This window comes from Terrapene carolina, unplaced genomic scaffold (genome assembly GCF_002925995.2).
Source record: "Terrapene carolina triunguis isolate 2854851 unplaced genomic scaffold, T_m_triunguis-2.0 Scaffold69, whole genome shotgun sequence".
NCBI classification, from domain to species: Eukaryota; Metazoa; Chordata; order Testudines; family Emydidae; genus Terrapene; species Terrapene triunguis.
The window spans coordinates 27,417,826-27,434,302 of record NW_020664420.1 but is presented as its reverse complement, the minus strand read 5'-3'; the positions used below and the strand labels follow the sequence as shown (position 1 = coordinate 27,434,302).

The window sequence follows — 16,477 nt, the reverse complement described above, 5'->3', positions numbered from 1 at the left end:
GCAGCAGCCACAGAGAGCAGTGCATTGTGGTAGCTATCCCAGCACGCAAGTGGCTGCAACGTGCTTTTCAAATGGGGTGGGGTGGGGTGGAGTGTGACAGGAAGTGTGATGTGTGTATGTGGGGGAGAGAGAGTGGGTTTTGGGAGGGCTGAGAGCATGTCAGCATGCTGTTTTGTAAGTTCAGACAGCAGCAAATCCCCCCTCCTCCCTGCCTCTCTCTCTCACACACAGCATTCCACAGTAATGTTTTTTTTTATATCCACATCCCTGCAGCGATTCCAAAAACATGACAAGAGTGGCCACTTGACTTAAGGGGATTATGGGACGTTTCTGGAGGCCGATCAGAGCGCAGTAACACAACACCTCGTTCACACTGACGCCCGGGCGTTTCACCCGAGGCACACCAAGCGTTATGCTTCTCGTTGAGGTGGATTACCAGGAGCGCTTTAGCCACGGAGTCAGAGTGCTCTAAATGCCTTGCCAGTGTGGACAGGTCGTGAGTTAGGGCGCCTGGGGCTGCTTTAATGCGCTCTAACTCACAAGTGTAGCCGAGCCCTAATTCATGCCAGTGGCTTGAACAGCTGTGAACTAAGGCCTTGGCTACACTTGGGACTTCCCAGCGCTGCCATGGCAGCGCTGTGAAGTGCGAGTGTAGTCGCGCCGCCAGCGCTGCAAGAGAGCTCTTGCAGCGCTGTATGTACTCCACCTCTCCAAGGGGAATAGCATGCAGCGCTGCAGGCTTTGATTACACTGGCGCTTTACAGCGCTGTACTCGCTGTGCTCAGGGGGGTGTTTTTTCACACCCCTGAGCGCAGCAAGTTGCAGTGCTGTACAGCGCCAGTGTAGCCAAGGCCTAAGAAACATGGTCCCCTTTACCTCCCAACAATTGCACCAAGTGGATCTTGGTGCATGAGAAAATGTGACCCATGAAGAGCAGCTTTTCCCTAAATAATGTATTACAATACTGAAAATTAGCATGCTTTAGGAAAAAAACGTGTAGATATTGTAACATTAAAAAGGCACTGAAAGTTTTGTATGTACTGGAATACACATTCAAACTGCCTTATTTCATAATAATTGAGATAGTGAGATACAATTTATATGTAATCAAAAATGAACTTTGTTCTCAGTTTTGTTTTTTCATGGCCTTTTTTTTTTTTTTTTTTTTTTTTAAACACCCTTGATCCTTTCACAGGCTCTAGTCTAGAATAACTCCTACAGCCTCTGTCCCACATCTCTCTTCCGACCACAGCGCTGAGTATGCAAGAATTGATGATTCAGTCCAACTTCTCTTTTTCTTTTGTACCACCAAAAGTTATAGTAGTAATAGTCACTGGAAAAAAAATAGTGTCAGTGATTACATTTCCTTGGGGCACTAGATTCAGCCCAGGTTTGAAGTGAGCTGGGTCAGTCTGGAAGTTCTTTCTAACACTTTTCTTGCAGTACCTTGAGTTTCAGTTTCCCTTATTGTTGCAAAGAAAAATCTTCTTAATGCTCTAGTGTAATGTTGAAACATCCAAGGCACTAGCCTCATTACAATAAGATGGTTAAGTCCTGTCCATGCTAAAAAGTTAATCATGTTGTAAATGAGACCTGATTCCATTATATTTGTAGCGTAGCCTAGGCTTTCCTCAGTCTGCAGAGAGACACCCAAAAATAATAGCTCTATAAAAGGTTTATTATTTATTATTTGTCCAATCCACTCCTTTCCGTCCCTGTTACATGTAGAATGCGTGAAGGGGCAGAGTGTAAGGGGCCAAGACATAGGTGGGCTGGCCTAGCAGTCACAGCTGGGCTGAGGTCTGCACACCAGGGGCAGTAGTCATCAGGCTGGAGTTGGAAGAATTGCAAGAGCCAGGTTCCGTCAGCAAGAGTCAGGCCACGGTTGGAGACCACCGGAGATAGTACCAGGATGGAATCAGGATGCAAGAATCAGAGTCAGGCTGGAGTCAGAGACCAGAGGCAGTACCAGGCTAGAATCAGGGCCAGAGTCAGAGACTAAAAACCAGGAGATCAATAAAGTCTGACATGGCAGCAGACCAAAATCTGTGTGGTTGCCCAGACAACTTCCTGGGCCAACCCCTGAGGTTAAATAGGGCACGTAGCCAATCAGAGGCCTGCAGGGCACTGTCACTCTGGTTCTCTTGGGCAGTGCTATTTGTGGTGCTTACTCTCCATAGTGCTCTCTGGGTATGCCTCCTGGTGGCACCGTGGGAATATCAGCAGTCTCAGGCTCTTGCAGTCCTGAGTTTTAGTTCCTGAGTCCTTACACAGAGTATACTCAGCACACATAGAGGCCTTCTCTACAGTACAGATCCTTTGCCAATATTGCTATATTGGTATAGCTTTACCGGCAGGACCCCCTTACCCCCCCCCCCCAGTGTAGATGCATCTTATGCCAGCAGAAGGAGCTTTTATGTCAGTATGGCAATGCTGTCATGCCCCCCTCCTCCCAAAGAAAAAACATTATCTATGCTGCTAGAAGCACTCTGTCAGCATATCTGCATCTAGACTGGGGGTGGGAGTGGGAAGGAATATTTGTTTCACACCCCCATCCAACATATCTATGCTAACAAAATTTTGTAGAGTAGACCTGGATGGAATCACTGGGTATTTTAAGTATTAAACTAGAAGTCTGTACTGAGAATGTGAAACTGAGATTTTTTCAAAGGCTTATAACTTGTTCAAATCTGGGTGGATTTTTGCAAGAACAGCAAAAGATGCCTCTCTGACACAAAGGCCAAATTTCAAGTCTTTGTTTCAAAACATAGGAATACTGGAGTATCTCAAAGAAAAGTTTACCAGAATTTTTAAATGGCAAAACAACATATTCTTCCCTAGACTAATTTTAAGAAATGGCTGAACTGTTTTGGCTGAAATATTAAAAAATGTTAGTCTGAAGCAGACAACTGGCATGGAAAACTTCAGCCCAAACAGTTGAAGCTTGGCAAAGTTATAAGAAACTGAAAACAGGTTCTTATCATGGGAAATACGAGGCAACACTCATAATAGGTGGTGATAACGGTTCCTCCTATAACATTAATAAGATTTTTAAATACCTCATTGGAACACACAGCAATTTTTTTTAACCTAAAGAAGAATTAGACACTACTTTAAAGTTAATTTATAATGAGGGAGTATTTACACACACTCATCCAAGACAATGAGATTTGGCAGCAGGTCTGCCTGTGCTCCTCAAGGAACAATAATTAGGCAGGACTGAAGACTTTGGCAGTATGTCTCCAGTTCACAGTGGACATATCGCAGTTTGTAACATAGAGACCACAATAGTTGCCTTTATTGGCATTCTCATAAGTAGGCTTTGATGGATTAGATTTTTATCAGTAGAATCATAGGGTTTGAAGGGACTGCAAGGGTTATCTAGTCTAAACCCATGCCCAAGATGCAGGATTTGTTGTGTCTAAACCATGCAAGACAGATGGCTATCCAGCCTCCTTTTAAAACCTCTAGTGAAGGAATCCCCCACAGCAGTCTGTTCCATTGTCCCACTGTTCTTAAAGTTAGGAAGTTTTTCCTGAGATTTAATCTAATCTAAATCTGCTAGGCTGTAGTTTGAACCCATTGCCTCTTGTCCTGCCCTCTGTGGCAAAAGAGAACAACTTTTCTCCATCTTTTTTATGGCACCCTTTCAAGTATTTGAAGACCACTATCATGCCCCCTTAATCTCCTCTTTTCCAAACTAAACATACCCAGTTCCTTCAGCCTTTGCTTACATTCCATCCCTTTGATCATCTTTGTTGCTCGTCTCTGAATCCTTTCCAGTTTCTCCACATCCTTTCCTTTCTATACATTGGTGACCAAAATTGGACACAGTATTCCAGCTGAGGCCTAACCAGCACTGACTAGAATGGTACTGTTACCTCCTGTGACTTGCATGCGATGTTAATGCAACCTAAAATTGTATTTGCTTTTTTTTGCAACAGCATCGCATTGCTGACTCATGTTGATATTGTGATCCACCACAACCCCAGATCCTTATCAGCAGTGCTGGTGCCAAGCCAGTTATTCCCCATTTTGTATTTGTGCGTTTGTCTTTTCTTCCTTAAGTGTAGCACTTTACATTTTTTCTTTGTTGAATTTAATTTTGTTGTCTATAGCCGAATTCTCCAATTTATCAAGATCCCTCTGAAGTTTAGATCTATCCTCCGAAGTGTTGACAACCCTCCCCCAGATTTGTGTCATCTGCAAATGTAGTCAATATCAGTAAACATCAATTCACCATACACACACAAACCAATGAAAAAATATTGCCATTGGTAATAACAGAAATGTACAGATAGGCTTAGTAAGGAAATGTTGCTTGCGAACCTTAATTAGAGTTTGATTTAAGGATATTTATTTAATATATTTTGACATGTGATGTTGACAATTTGTGTTTTAACAGTTATAAAGCTTTAACTTTTTTAATCTCAGCATCTACTGTCATTAAATAATTATTGCCGGATCCACCCATGATTTCTCACAACTGTGCAAATTTAAATCAATATAAGTAAAAATATGCTTCAAACCCAGACTTTTGTAAAACTGTAAATATTTAAATCAATAACTTTAAAATGCTTAAAAATAAACATTGATATAATGTATTGAAATTATTTAAAAAATCAGTTTCTGTCAAACCTACTCCTAAGAAAGACCCAGACTGCACAGACATAGTTATTAACATCCCCTTCTTTCAGTCTCCAGCCTATCATACATTAGAAAATGTTGTACCTGTTTTCCAACCACAATGCATCTGAACTAGTGCTAGCAATAGTCTTTGGCATTTTTATTACTCTATCATGAAAACCTGCAGATATTCCCTCATGGTCGATGCATATTTGTGAATGTGGAAAATCTTGCACCCACTGATTATGCCATGGATGCTCTTCTATGGATAGGTAAAAGTAACTTCACTTCCACAGCTATGCATTGAGCACATCTCACTGTCTCTAAATTCACATGAAAACATTAAAAAAAATGTTTCTAAGTGGCCCTTTCCCCACTCAAAGATTTTCTTCTCTGCAGGAAAATGCCAGTCACAGGGGGAATTACTGAGTTTTCCACCATGTGTTATTCTACTATTAATGCTGCTGCCACCCAAACATGGAACTCAACAATTTTCCCACACACTTACTAATTATGTTGCCAACCCTCCAGGATTGTCCTGAAGTCTCCAGGAATTAAAGCTTAATCTTTAATTAAAGATTATGTCAAGTGATGTCCAGGAATAGGTCCAACCAAAATTGGCAACCCTATTGCTAATACTATAAATATTGGCCTCTAGAGGTATATCTTGGCTAGGGCCTTGTCTTCACTATGAAATAAGGTATGTTCTAATTTGAGTTATCTAACACCTTTTTTTTGCTGTGGTGAAGACAAGACCTAGGATAAAAAACTGGGCTTTTGTGTGTTAACTAGCACATCCTAACATATTCTAGAACTCTAGTTTTACTTTAGCATAGAGTGAGCCTAGGGTTCCTGGGCTGATCTTAGAGGGGGGCAGGCTGGGCCCCTGCCCAGGGTATGATATTCAAGGGGGCGCTGCCCGTGCTGGTACCTCCCACCCACCTGACCTGCCAACAGCCAGTGAGGCTTAGAGGCAACCAGGCAGTAGGGTGACCAGACAGCAAGTGTGAAAAATCAGGACGGGAGTGGGGGGTAATAGGAGCCTATATAAGAAAAAGACCCAAAAATCGGGACTGTCCCTATAAAATCGGGACATCTGGTCACCCTACCAGGCAGGCGCAGCAATGTCTGAAGAGGGCGGACGGACTGAGCTGCGGGGGGTGGGGGGAAGCTGGACCAGTCAGGTGACTCCTCCGAAGCAAGGGTGCCCTGCTCCACTGCCATCTGTATCCGCCGCTGATCTTGTTCCCCTCCCACTAACCATGGAGCCACTCAAGGTCAAGCTGCTCCAGCTGGAGCCTGTTTCCTGTCTGCTTCAGATGTGTGTGTGTGTTTGGGGGGGGGTGTCCCTCTCCCTCCATCTGTGTACCCAATTTCTGCTGCTCTGTGGTGGGGGTGGGGGTCAGGGAGAGCATGTTTGCGCTCGTGCCTCCGGGTCTGAAGTGGAAGCTTCCGGTGCTGCTGTTCAGGCACCCTGATCACGCTGACATGATCACTCAGGTACACACTCTTTCCCCCAACACACACATTCTCTTTTTCTCTCACACACACATTCCCCCAAAACTCAGTGCTGGGCACCCAGCCAGTGCAAATTAAACACTAGGGTGGGGGGGGGGGGCACGGAGGAAACAGTGGAGTCTAGAGGTGATGGGGCAAGCCCTGGGGGTTGAGGCAATGGGGGAGTGGGGTGCTGTCAGGGGCCAGGGGCATAGGTGCTGGAACTAGGGGTGCTACCGCACACCCTGGCTTAAAGTGGTTTCCATTATATACAGGGTTTATGGTTTGGATAAATGGCTCTCAGCACCCCTACTATAAAAGTTGTTCTAGCACCCCTGGCCAGGCGCACCAAAACACGTTTGCCCAGGCTGCCATTTTCACTAAGGCCAATCCTGTTCAGCTCTACCAGCTACCTTGTGCTAAAGTACACTTACCTGTAGATTAAGAAAAAAGGCAGGACATAAAGTGTGTGTGTGGGAAGGAGATCAAGGGGTCATATACCTGGCCCAAGAAAACCCACTTAAAAGCAAGCTCGGCTGTGGAGCAGCACATTTTATATAGATGTAAGCAGAGTCAGGATGAGCTCTACCCTGACATCTGGTGGTGAATTATGGCGAGTGTGGAAAAGAACTCCAGGGGCGGATCTTGTTTGCATAGGCCCACCCACACGCATAGCATGAGCCCACAGCAACCGAAAGTGGTTACTTTGGCTGGTGTGGGATCCCCAGTTTCTCTGTTATTGGGGCAGGAAGAATAAAGTTTTGTTACCCTGATTCTGTGAATCAAGGCCAGTGGAACTGTTGTATGACAGAAGGACTGAGTGAATCCTTCACCATTACCTAAGTAGCATTTGCTTGTCAAGGGGCATGGGTTACAAAACCCAGTGAATTGAGAGAGGATGGGGACAGGTATTTGTACCTGATGGTATGGGCCCCCTCTGAGGGTTTGAAGCACCAATTGCACCGCCTCCTCTCTCCACTGTTGAATGTCAGAGCTAACTTTGATTCCCTTAGGAGTCTAGTTACAGGCTGCTGAGCTGAATTCACTTTGGGCCAATGGTGCACCAGCACTGGGGCTCCCCTACTATACTATGAGCTGAAATCACTAAGAGCTGAAATCACAAAAGAGCTGATGTTATTAAGAGCTGAGATCACTGAGAGCTGTGTTAACTAGTGGGGGAGCCTGAAGCTATATTGCTCAGCAGCTGGCGGAGCAATTTGTGGGGACGACTGGAGGAGCAGTGAGCGGCGTGGAGCCTTGCGGGGCTGGTTGGAGTGGCCCAAGGAACGGCGAGCGGAGCTGTTTGCGGGGACGGCTGGAACGGCTCACAGGTCGGTGAGCGGAGCGGAGCGGAGCAGCTTGTAGAGCGGAGCAGTTCGTGGGACGGCAGAAAGTGGACTGGCTCGTGGTAAAGGCTGCGGCGGAACCCCCACGGAGAAACAGACGGCTGGCCAGCCTTGGATCACGTAAGGTGCCCCTTAACACCCTGCGTGCCCCCCCCTTTTTTACTCTGGGGCTGCACTGACCAGGGACAGAGACTTTGGGGGTTGTTGGACTTTTGGGACTTTGGGGGTTGCTGGACCCAAGAGACTTTGGGGGTGTTGGACTTTGGGGACTCTGGGTGATTTTTGGGTTGCTGGATTCAAGAACCAAAGGGAAAGGACACAGCCCAATTTGCTGGGGTGGGTTTTGCTCATGGTTTGTGTTATGAATCCTGTTTGTGGTGTTTTTTCCAATTTTATGCTGATGTCGTTTACCTCATGTTATTAAACATTTTCTGCTACACTCAGACTCCGTGCTTGCGAGAGGGGAAGTATTGCCTCTTAGAGGTACCCAGGGGGGTGGTATGTAATTGTCCCAGGTCACTGGGTGGGGGCTCGAGCCGGTTTTGCATTGTATTATTGAAACGGAACCCCTAGATACAGAACCCGGCCCTTGTTGCTGCCAACTTAGATGGGCAGAAGGGTTACATACTGTTTCAAAACTACTGCTACCAGAAAAAGACAGATCTTCATCCCTTTTTTCCAGACCATTAAGCACTGAAAAAAAGGTGTTTTTTCAATCAAGTTAGCTCAATCCCGCTAGTTTAACTAATTGAAAACACCATGGTAGAGAGTTTAATGCCTTCAGCTTGACTTTAGCATGGCTAAAATTCAACCTTACTACAATCGAGCTACGGGTGTCAAACTGTGTCTACATTGGCCGTAAGCATGGAGCTGGGTCCATCAAATTAAATAGTGGCTTGAGCTAACCCTTGCCTTCTCCCTAATCTGCAGGAGGCAATAGAAAACAGGCGTTACGGTAGACACACGCCGTGTGCGAGCCTTGACACAACCTGGGAGCGCTGGGATTGTTGAAAGGTCTCAGCGCGGGTGGGGGAGAAGAGGGTTTAGCGCGCAAGGCACTCTGGGAAATGTAGGCAATCGCTCTATCCTGCTATTTGCCCTCCCCTGGGAGGAGTCCCGGGCGAAGAGGCTGACGCAAGGCTCTCTGGGAGTTGTAGTCCGCAGCAGGCAAACGTTCCCTTCGCTCGCCTGAGCGGCTCGCCCACTGAAAACTTCCTAGCCCATGCGCCCTATGGGCGCCAGGCCCGCTCCCCGGCAGCCACCCCGCCCCGCTCTTCCTGTTTGTGCCGGCGAAGCGCCGGGCTCAGGAGTTCGGCTGGCGGGGCGAGAAGGGGCTGCGGCGGAGTGCAGGTCCCGGCTGCTGAAGGTACAGCTCTGCCATTGATTGGTGCTGGGCCGGGCGCTGCCGTTCCCGGGGAGGTCAGCGAGCCCTGTGCCTGGGGCGAGAAGTGCTACATAGACACCAACAGGCCCCCAGCCCCCCTCAGACGGTGCTTTGGGGCACTGGCTGCAATGCTGTTGATAAAATCCTGTCTCGGGGAGATAGCTACGAGGAGCGTAGTAGGTAGCTGTTTCCATATGCAGAGGGAAGGCAGGGATTTCTGTAAAACACGCGGCGTGAAATCCGCGCCCCACTGATGTTAATGGGAGTTTTTCCATTGAGTTCAATGGGGGCATACTTTCACCCTAGCTCTTTATTTCTCTTCCTTCGCTGCTGCGATTCAAGTGACAGCCACGTTTAATGTTCCCAGTGAATATCTTACAATTGTAGGTAAGAGATTATATCTTGTATCAAATGGAAATGACAGCCAGGGCCCAAAGCTTGGAAACGAAGTATTTATAAAAGCAGCCGTGCTCAGCATTAAGATGTTTTAAACGAGTGAACTAGGATATAGCCAGAAAGTTGGAGAGTTATAGTTTTTATTATTTTATGGTTTATAACTGTGATAAGATCTATTATTTTCTACAATCTAGCTGCATTGATGAGCAGTACAGCATGTATTGTGATTAAGTGGTGCAATGCTTTGATCTGACTGATTACAGTATCTGATACTTATCTCTCAGGTACAGAGCTGCCCTTTTTTGTAAGAGTTGTAGAGATCATATGTGCTGTTGTAAAGAAAATGAATATAATTGTCCTCTATCACCTCATAATAAAACTAATTCTAAATATAACTGGTACAGCCAGCTTAAAGTGATTGATAACATCCTCTACTTCTAGTGTAAGAATTGGGTTGGAAAGTTTAAAGGAAGTGTGCTGTTCTGGAGCCTCCAGGCTGTGGCTAGTGTATTTGCTGGCTGTCTCACCTCAGACCCAAAAACAGAACACACATTTCAGAGTAGCAGCCGTGTTACTCCTGTTCTTTTTGAGGATACAGACTATTTGTGGCACCTTAGAGACTAACAAATTTATTAGAGCATAAGCTTTTGTGGGCTACAGCCCACTTCTTTGGATGCATATATATGAATATGCATATATATGAAAGCGGTGTGATTATGTAGTGTTCGGATATATATGCATCCAAAGAAGTGGGCTGTAGCCCACGAAAGCTTATGCTCTAATAAATTTGTTAGTCTAAGGTGCCACAAATACTCCTGTTCTTTTTGAGAACACACATTGATGAGTTTAAGTCAACCTTAGCATCCAGATGCTCCCTATTCAATTATTCCCCTTCATCCTAATGAAGAAGTTGGTACAACTTGTGAGTTGGTCCATGGACAAGATAATTGTTTTTAATTGAATATAATTTGCAAAAATCTTTGCAGTTGCCATCCAGTAATATTTGCAAAAGCTTGAATTGTTTTTTGTAAATGTTAAGTAATTTCCACATTCAAATAATTTTATTTTAGGTTAAGATATATTGGCTGACAACTGCCATGTCTATTGATTTGGTTCAGATACACTTAACTTGGGGTATGTCTACACTACGAGAGTAGTTCGATTTTAGTTAAATCAAATATGTGCAATCGATATTAGAAAGTCGAACGTGTGTGTCCACACTAAGGACAGTAATTCGACTTTGTCAGTCCACACTACCAGGGAAAGCGTCGACATTGGAAGCAGTGCTCTGTGGGCAGCTATCCCACAGTTCCCGCAGTCCCCGCTGCCCATTGGAATTCTGGGTCGAGCCCGCAATGCCTTCTGGGGGAAAAAAAAATGTCTCGAGGGTGCTTTTGGGTAACTGTCATCCAATCGTCACTCCCGCCCTCCCTCCCTCCTTGAAAGCGCCGGCGGGAAATCAGTTCGCGCACTTTTCTGGTCAGTGACAGCGCGGACGCCACAGCACCGCGAGCATGGATCCCGCTGCGACCATCGTGGAGATGCCTACCGTGATCCTCGGGGACCCATCCTACCCGCTAATGCCCTGGCTCATGAAGCCCTATACTGGCACCCTGGACAGTGAAAAAGAACTCTTCAACTACCGTCTGAGCAAGTGCAGAATGGTGGTGGAGTGTGCTTTTGGCCATCTCAAAGGGAGATGGAGAAGCTTACTGACTCGCTGTGATCTCAGCGAAACCAATATCCCCATCGTTATAGCAGCTTGCTGCGTGCTCCACAATCTCTGTGAGAGCAAGGGGGAGACCTTTATGGCGGGGTGGGAGGTTGAGGCAAATAGCCTGGCTGCTGATTACGCCCAGCCAGACAGCCGGGCGATTAGAAGATCCCAGCGGGACGCGCTGTGCATCCGGGAGGCTTTGAAAGCCAGTTTCAAGACTGAGCAGGGTACCCAGTGACTTAAGTTTGTGGACACAGAGGCTGAACTTGCCCCCGTTTCTTTACCCAGTTACCCCCTTCACCCCCTTCCCAAAAAATAAAATCTGTTCTGTTTTTGCTAATGAACACCGTTGTCTTCATTACTGTTTTCGCGGGAATGTTTTAAACCTGGGTTTAGTGTTGTGATGCTAATGATGCTTCTAAACTGCCCTCCCCCGCCACAAAGTCACAGAGCAACCCCGCCCCCCCCCCACAGAACATGAAAGCCACCTCCCAGACTGACCAGGGTAACTAGTCACTGCACTGTGTATGTGCCCTGCTGCTGGGCCTGCCCCCTGCTAAAGGTGACTGCCCTGTCTAATTACCAAGCCCCTTCCCCCCCCCCCCTTCAGACAGACTTTCCTCCAAAAGAAGAGGATGGAAACAGCAATGAACAGAAACGTATTTTTTATTAACAACCACACATGGAACGGGGGGGTGAAACTTGGACGGGGTCTTGTGTGAGGCGGGTAGGAAAGGACTTTTCAGATTTTGGGGAATGAGAGCCTTCTAGTGCTATAGCTGTCTGCTGGGGTGGAGTGAAAGTTTTCACGGCCCCTGCCGCCCCTCCGTGTTTGGACTTTGGGTGAGGGGGGTATGGGACTTGGTGGCGGGGCAGGGCGGTTAGAGAGAGACTGCAGCGGGGCTCTCTCCTCCTGCCTCCGGTCCTGCAGAACATCCACAAGGCGCCGGAGCGTGTCCGTTTGCTCCCTCATTAGTCCAAGCAGCGTTTGAGTCGCCTGCTGGTCCTCCTGTCGCCACCTCTCCTCCCGTTCCATGTTTGCCCGGTGCATTTGGGACAAGTTCTCCCTCCACTGTGTCTGCTGGTCTGCCTGGGCTCGGGAACATCCCATTAGTTCAGCAAACATGTCTTCCCGTGTCCTCTTCTTCCTCCTCCTAATGTGCGCTAGCCTCTGGGCAGATGTGGCTGTGGGAATTGGAAAAAGGGAGTGAATTCCTGAGACAGAGCAATGTATCTGTGAACAGAGAACATAGTCTTTCTCTGTGAACAAGACCATGCAGAGCACCTATCACACGCGCACTGAGGACAAGGTCGAATTTTCGGCCCTCGCCTACAGTGCCTGCGGTCTTGCTGTGGCGAGCTGAGGAACGGGGCAGGACACCGGACTTTGTCTAGCTGGCAAACATGGTAAGCCGTAGACTTGTGGCTGCTTAAAACTTTAAGAGTGGCACTGGCCTCCTTTCACATAGAAAGCAATGCGAGTCTCTGCTGGCAGCAATCCTGCAAGCATGAACTCTGCCCCTGTCCCAGCCCCTCGCGGCTGTAAACCGCGTGGCTGTAAACCGGCGGTTGCAGTTCTGTAAAGGAACGGGCAAGCAGTCCCAAAAATAACTTTCCCCTACCTAATTCAAAGCAGGGCGTCATGCCAGACATCACCCTCCTGAGGGTCTCGGAGAGCCAGAAGGAGAGGATGCTTCGGGACAGCCTGCAGAAACCGGGGCCATTTGCTGATATGCTGTGCAAGGCCATGATCCCTGAATACCTGCTGGCGTTGTGGCAGGGAAACGTTTCTTACCACGGGGGGCCTAATAAGCTCTCCCTGCCAAAGAACCTGATAATTAGGCTGGAAAGACACCTGCAGGAGGCCTATGAGGAGTTCTCCCCGGGGGATCTCACCTCTATCCCCGGACACATCGACCAGCTTTTGGGTTAGGTGCCCTTGGAGGGACAAAAGAGTGGAGTGTCTTGGGCAGTATAATCATGAAGCGGACATTGTGAAATTTTTTTAAAATAGTTCGGACTATATATTGAAGCGCCCAAAGACAGACTAATCATGATACCCTTTCTTCAGATTCCCGTTTTGTTGCACTTTACTCTTTACATGTTTTGAAGCACTTTACCCATTGTTAATATTTTAAATGTTCCTGTTCTGCTATAAATAAATGTTTACATGTTTGAAAGCACTTTAGCTATTGTTAATATTTAAAATATGCAAGTTCTGTTATAAATAAATGTTAAGATATTTAAAACACTTACTGTTTGATCCTTCCCCTGAATCTGTGTCTGGGGTAACGGCGGGGGAGGTTGGTAGGGGATCTCTGTGAGGGTGATGAAGAGCTCCTGGCTGTCGGGGAAATCAGGGGTGCCAGCGCTGTCGACTGCATCGTCCTCCTCATCTCCTTCTTCATCTTCCCCGTCTGCTAACATGTCCGAAGAAGAACCGGCTGTGGACAATATCCCATCCTCAGAGTCCACGGTCACTGGTGGGATAGTGGTGGCGGCCGCACCTAGGATGGAATGCAGTGCCTCGTAGAAACGGGATGTGTGGGGCTGGGATCCGGAGCGTCCGTTTGCCTCTTTGGTCTTCTGGTAGCCTTGTCTCAGCTCCTTGATTTTCACGTGGCACTGCGTTGCATCCCGGCTGTATCCTCTCTCTGCCATGGCTTTAGAGATCTTCTCGTAGATCTTTGCATTCCGTCTTTTGGAGCGCAGCTCGGCAAGCACGGACTCATCTCCCCACACAGCGATGAGATCCAAGACTTCCCGATCAGTCCATGCTGGGGCCCTCTTTCTAGTCTGGGATTGCACAGCCATCTCTGCTGGAGAGCTCTGCATCGTTGCCACTGCTGCTGAGCTCGCCACGCAGGAAATGAGATTCAAACTGCCCAGACAGGAAAAGGAATTCAAATTTTCCTGGGGTGTGGCTGGTCAGAGCATCCGAGCTCGGACTGCTGTCCAGAGCGTCAACAGAGTGTTGCACTGTGGGATAGCTCCCGGAGCTATTAGCGTCGATTTCCATCCACACCTAGCCTAATTCGACATGGCCATGTCGAATTTAGCGCTACTCCCCTCGTTGGGGAGGATTACAGAAATCGATTTAAAGAGAGCTCTATGTCGAACTAAATGGCCTCGTGGTGTGGACGGGTGCAGGGTTAAGTCGATGTAACGGCGCTAAAGTCGACATAAACGCCTAGTGTAGACCAGGCCTTGGAGTCTGCACCATCTTTATGTAGTATTGTCTTTCACCTATCCAATATATTTTAGCAAGATAGTCAGCTTCTGTTTTGTGATCAGTGAGATGACATGAAGTGGTTTAGTTAAGAGTAGGAAAGATTCATCATATTTTGTTAGTAGTTCAGTTTTCTTTGAGTAGATTGCGCTAATTTCATCTGAATATTGTCATTAACATGTAAAAACTACAGTTTTTTCATTATAAAATGCTATAAAATGTTTAAATAAAGGTTTTATTTATGCAGGCTAGGCCATCTATGGTTGGTTCCCAGCCAAATGAAAAAACTTGTGTGTTTAAGCACACTAGCTAAATTGCTAAAATCCAACCAACCAAACCAAACATTCTAGGGCCAAAGTACCAAGTCTTGCTTGAACTGTGTTAAAAAGACATGCCTTAAATATGTTTTTAAAATGTAGTTCTGACATTGTAGCTTTGTTCATAATGGCTGGACAAACCATATAGTGAGCCTTTTTACATTAGGGAATGTTACAAAAACTTACAACTGTGTTTGTTAGCAACAGTTTTGTAACAGTGGAAACATGAATGGAGACACCTCTCTGGCTCCAGCAGCTATTTTTCAACACTGCGTGTTGAGCTTCACCAGTTACTCCTGGGGGGATTCTGTGCAAAAAATTAGATTCTGTACACAATATTTTAAAATTCTGCAAATTTTATTTGTAAAAATAACACTACATAATCACACCACTTTCAATTATTTTGGTAATTTATTTCAAAATACCTGTCAGCAACTCTGTAACACAAAAACTCCCCCAGGATTAGAAAGTTGAAGAAACCCCTACAACAATCTAGTCGTGTCCCCCTCCCCACTCCCGGCCCCCCCCCCCCCCCCCCCCCCCCCCCCACCCCAGCCCTGGGCTCCTGCCCTGCCCAGACACTCACCCCCACTCCCCCAACCCATAAGAACTGCCATACTGGGTCAGACCAAAGGTCCATCTCGCCCAGTAGCCTGTCTTCCGACAGTGGCCAATGCCAGGTGCCCCAGAGGGAATGAACAGAACAGGTAATCATCAAGTGATCCATCCGCTATTGCCCATTCCCAGCTTCTGGCAGTCAGGCTAGAGACACCATCCCTGCCCATTCTGGCTAATGGCCATTGATGGACCTATCCACGAATTTATCTGGTTCTTTTTTGAACCCTGTTATAGTCTTGGCCTTCACAACATCCTCTGACACAGAATTCCACAAGTTGACTGCATTGTGTGAAGAAGTACTTCCTTTTGTTTTAAACCTGTTGCCTATTAATTTCATTTGGTGACCCCTAGTTCTTGTGTTATGAGTAACTAGCACTTCCTTATTTACTTTCTCTACACCAGTCATGATTTTATAGACCTCCATCATATTCCCCCTCAGTCGTCTCTTTTCCAAGCTGAAAAGGCCCAGTCTTATTAATCTTTCCTCATACGGCAGCCGTTCCATACCCCTTGCCCCACCCAATAGTGGGGTACAATACAGTTGGTAACCAATTAACACTGAAGTACAAATGTAACAGGTAGCTAACAGTTTCTATGTAAAGGATGTGTCACAGCAGCATATAACCAACTAACAGTTATGGGTAAAATGTGTTAAATAACCAACAACTCTAGGTAAAAAATATGTCACAGTGGTGTAAATGTAAAATGTGAGGTGTGTTAGAAAGGAAAAGGGTAACCAATGGGGGTTTATGCTAGACTTTAGTAATACAATTGAGGTTTGGCAGCAGTAGGAGCGGGGTGAGCACGTGGGGGAAGGGATTAAAAGAGAGAGGGAGAGAGAGAGAGAAAGGCAGTGGTAGAGGAATGAGGTTGGGGGATGGGGGAAGAGGAGCACGTGGTGGAGTGGAGACCAAAGGCAGAGGCGCTGCGGAGGGAGATTTAAACTTAGGGAGACACAGAGAGCAGACAGGCTGCAAGTTTAAACAGCAGAGAGACTGCAACGAGTGACTGGGGAGCTCGGGGGGAAGACACGGGCAAGCTCGGGGTGGGGGGGTAGCGGGAAGACAGACTTAACCACAATTATACAGAACACAGCAAAATCTTATCTATGATCTAACTTAACCAAGACTACACAAATTAGCAAGTAACAGAACACAATGCAATCATGTTTTAAACCTAACTTACAGAGCACAATACAAACAATTCTTTAAACCTAACTTAACCACAGCTATGCAAAATTAAATTACAACTTATCTGGACTAAGAACCTGATTCTAATAGGTGCACCTTACACTCCCTGCCACTTCTTTGATCGGGAGGGGGAGCAGTTCCAGAGGGCAGAGTGGTG

At 46.6% G+C, this 16,477-nt stretch overlaps 1 protein-coding gene across 1 annotated transcript in view; it reads left to right on the top strand.

The window, feature by feature from the left end:
- Window positions 1–8,772: 8,772 nt before the first annotated feature.
- SLC38A9 (solute carrier family 38 member 9) overlaps window positions 8,773–16,477 on the top strand; it is an 83,387-nt gene continuing 75,682 nt past the window's right edge. The window contains exon 1 of the mRNA XM_026649096.1: window positions 8,773–8,835. The gene's annotated coding sequence lies outside the window, so the exon portion shown is untranslated. The remainder of the gene's footprint in view (window positions 8,836–16,477) is intronic.